Source organism: Propithecus coquereli, unplaced genomic scaffold (genome assembly GCF_000956105.1).
Source record: "Propithecus coquereli isolate 6110/MARCELLA unplaced genomic scaffold, Pcoq_1.0 Scaffold281, whole genome shotgun sequence".
Taxonomy (NCBI): domain Eukaryota; kingdom Metazoa; phylum Chordata; class Mammalia; order Primates; family Indriidae; genus Propithecus; species Propithecus coquereli.
In genome coordinates, this window is record NW_012148408.1 from 810,761 (window position 1) to 814,907 (window position 4,147).

Sequence of the window (4,147 nt, forward strand, 5' to 3'; positions counted from 1 at the left end):
GAAGATGCAGCCCAGCCGGCAGGTAGCCGGGGCAGGCTTATTTAAAGCCCACAGAGCGTTAACCATTGACCCACTCTGGCAGTCGGAGTGTTTTTGGAGTCCAGGAGGTGAGAGCGAGGAGGAGGGACCTGCGGGAGGAGTAAAGATCAGGAAGGGAGGGGGGAATGGGGGGGAGACCAAGAAGTAAAAGCTTCAGGCTCCTCCAGGAAGTTAAGCCCGGAGTTAACTCCTTCTGTTCGTAGAGGCGTCTGAGGACAGCACTGGCGGAGCTGGGGAAGGAAGGGTGCTTGGAGAGCCCCCCACCTGGCCCCCGCAGGGAGCCCCCAAGGCCTCCCCACTGCCCGGACTTTCCTGTGTCCTTGTATTCCCAAAAGCCAGGTTCTCAGCAGGGCAGTTTATATAGGGCCCTGGGTAGGTGGCCCCGCCCTGCCTACAGCTTCCTCCTGTCCCCTAGGAGTTTCCAGTCTAAGACTGAGGGCAGCCCAGGCCTGGAGCAAGCCCTTCCCCTCCTTCCAGGTATCAAGGAAACTGTCAAAGTCCTGACTATTTCTTATACACTGTGTGACAGTGATCCACTGGCTCGACCTCTCAGAACAGGCACTTCCTCATTCTTCCTACTGTGAGGCTCACATGAGACTTGTGGATGTTGAGTACGGATGTTGCTACGTGGACAACAGGGTTAGTTTCTTTCCCCCTCACCCTCCACCCCCCGCTGCCATGGGAGACTAGCAAAGATCGTCTCATATTTTGGAAACACACCTGAGTTTTCCATTTCTCCATCCACCCATTCATCCATCCATCCCCCAAACAAGTATTTGACACCAATTATGTATTCAGCCCTGTGCTCCGTGCCGAGGGTCCAGAGATGAATGCCCTGCTGCAGCTGGTGGTAAAAGTTGCTTTGGTCAGCAGTCAGTACAAGCTGGGTAGTGTACTGTTGACTCTGTCCAGTTACGCCAGGAGTTAGGTGTTACTATAATCCATTTTACAGATGGGGAAACTGAGGCCCAAGGACACAGGGCCAACCAGAATTCAAACAAACTTTGTGAGTGTCCCGAGGGAGGTCCACACCGGTGCGGGAGGACTCCAAGCAAGGGCTCCCTGGAGGCAGCGGCATCTGAGCTAAGGTCTGAGAGTGGAGGCTAATTTGGCCACAAAATGACAGGGGAAGGAGAACAAGCAGAGGGAAGCGTGAACTGAGGTCAGGAGGGTGGCGTGAGTGTGCATGTGCGTGTGTGTTTGTGTGTGTGTGTGTGTGTGTGTGTTGGAGGGGGCAGTTGTGGTTTGGAAGAACTTGCAGGTCATCTCTCTGGCCAGAACCTCTGTCTCTTGGAACCCTCACCATGCCCCCACCCCTTACTGCACACAGTAGGAGCTCAAGCCATGTTTCTGATGCTTATCAGAGTGTGACGATCTGCGTGTGCCAGGATGAGAATGCAGGGTTGGGGACAACGTTCAGGTGGTGAACGCAGTCTGGGCAAAGATGCAGAAGTGTGGTGAGGTTGGGAGAACAGAAGGTTCTGTGTGGTTGGAGTGGAAGGTTGGTTTGTAGGGTCAGAATTGCGAGCTGATGACCACATTTCCAGGGTGTATGATATGATGGCCCAGGCTGCTATGCCACCAAGACACTCCTGGAGCCAGTGGGGTCTGTGAGAGAGACCCCCAGAGCCCTCTGCAGGGCAGTCATAGAAGTGTGGATGGACCCAGGTCGAGACTCCCAGGGCCAGGCCAGGCTGGGTGGGAAGCCACAGTAACACAGGAGCAGGACCGACCAGCCAGCCCCAGCCCACGGTCAGGCATGGCCCCTTCACTCCTACACAACCCACCTGCTGTGGGCTCCGGGCCAGGTGAGCAAGAGGCAGGAAGCACAGAGATAGACAAAGCCACGACCATACCTGAGTCTGTCTCCCTGGCCCCTCCCATGGTCGAGGCCTGGAGGAGACACAAGAAAAACCAGGCTGGGCCTCACGTCCAGGAACAGCATTCGCTAAGTGTCAAACCTGCACCCCAGTTCCCCTAACTCTCCACATCAACCCTGGGATGCTGGCTCTGGGCACTGAAGTTACTTGTCCAGGGTCACAGAGCTTGTGAGTAACCGAGAGAGAACCCAGATTCATTCCAAGGCGCTCGGCCCTGCATGCTCTGGGCTCCTTTGATGGAACTGGGACAAACTCAGTGTCTCCAAATTAGATGGCTATTATTTTACTGAGACCCCCTGGCTTCTACCTACAGCCCTCTTCAAAGTCATAGGCTGTGAGGACCTTTGCTGATTCTTTTTCGAGGCCCAATGTTAGGGGCTATCGCACCACCAGCAGCCAGGCCCCAGCAGTGATTAAATCATTGCAAAGTCAGTGTCCCCAAGGCCAATGGGAGGCTCCGGCTGTCACACCCATTACAAAAACTTCCCCGTTGCCTGGCATTCACAGCCAAGGCCTTGTTCGATATTCCGGTTTGCCCTGCCCCCTTTTCCTTTAATTAATACTGCAAATAACTGCTTTTTTTCATGGCTCTTAGTGAACTGTGAACAATCTGTGGCAGGTGCATGGCTGTCCTTTCCTGTGACAGGTCTCCGTACTATCTCAGGAAAGAGTCACAGCCAGGGAGCTCTCGTCCTGCACTTTGCCTGCTGAACCCCTGGAGGGGCCGTCAGAGAACAGCTGAAAGTCCTGGGGGAGGGGAGGTGGCTCCTGGCTTGCAAGAGCCAGCTTATCCTCAGCAGCAGGTGGCCGATTAACTGGGGGTGGCTTTTAGGAAGTCCATGCTGGCACATGTGGGGTGGGCATCCAGATGGAGGCCCTTGAGGCACCCAGGATTGTGCAGGCTGGGCCTGGGTCCCACAGGGAACAACCCGAGTGGTTCTAGAAGGGCAGGATGGCTGGATGTATTAGGAAGCGCCAGCATGATTTGTAAGACCTGAGCCTGTCCAGCCTTGAGAAGACAGGGGTGGGGACAGTCACCAAGTGCTTCATTGAAGAAGAAGGCAGGGATGTTCTCAGGACAGAGAGAGGACTACAGGATGGTGGGGCTGGGGAGGCCCACTGAGGCTGTTTTCAAGAAAACCACCTTCCTCTCCAGAGAAGCCCGGGTGGCTCACGTGACCTGAATTAGTAGGAAGAGGTGGAGTTGGGGGTGGTGGGCATCTTGCTTACAGCTGTGAGACTCCTGAACCCCAAATCCAACTCCAGGTGCCCTGACCGCCCCTCATCTTCCGCCACCTCTCCAACTGGGCCGACGGAGTTTGTCTCACACGTTTGTTTCGCCTGTCCCCCTTGCACCTTGCAAAGGTGCTTTAATGTTGCTATAAGATCCAGTCCTTGCTTTCCTCTTCTGCCTCAGCTCTCACCTCCTGCCTCACACTCGACAATAAGCCAGACTTGACTGTTTTCAGATGCTCACTTGAACCCTGCAGTTTCTATTATAAAATCTCCATGCGCTTGCTTCTCTTAGGTATATACTCCCTGCCTCCTCCTCCCCACTGTACTGGCTAGGTCTGCTTATCTTTCAAGTCTTGGCCTTAAGGTGGAACTTCCTTTGTGAGCTCTCCTCACAGACTGAATCAGGTCCCCTACAAAGTGCCCCAGATGACCCTGTCGCAGCACATGTCACACTTCATTGCAGCCTCCCGATCACCTGTCTCTATCCCAGCAGACTGTATGTATGGACGCGATACAGAGCTGGTGCTCTCAAGTATAGGCTGAAAGGATGGATGGGTGGACGAGATGCCCATAATTTATAAAGTTCATGGCTGAGAGCCAAGCCCTCCTTCCAGCATGTTCTGGAGCTAGTCCCTGGAGCTGCAGTTAGGACATATGGAGGCCATTTATCAGACAAGGAGGCAAAGAAGTGAACGGGTTTTCACCATCATCAAGATCGTGACGAGGGAGCTAGGAAGTAACCTTTCCAGAGCTGGCTCTGCCCATCTGCTCTGGCTGCTGGAGGCTGGGCAGGGACTCAGGGAACATTCTGATCCTAAAAGGGACTCGAGGCTCATTAATATACAGTCAGTCAGGCCGGGTGCGGTGGCTCACGCCTGTAATCCTAGCACTGTGGGAGGCCGAGGCGGGCGGATTGTTTGAGCTCAGGAGTTCGAAACCAACCTGAGCAAGAGCGAGACCCCATCTCTACTAAAAATAGAAAGAAATTAATC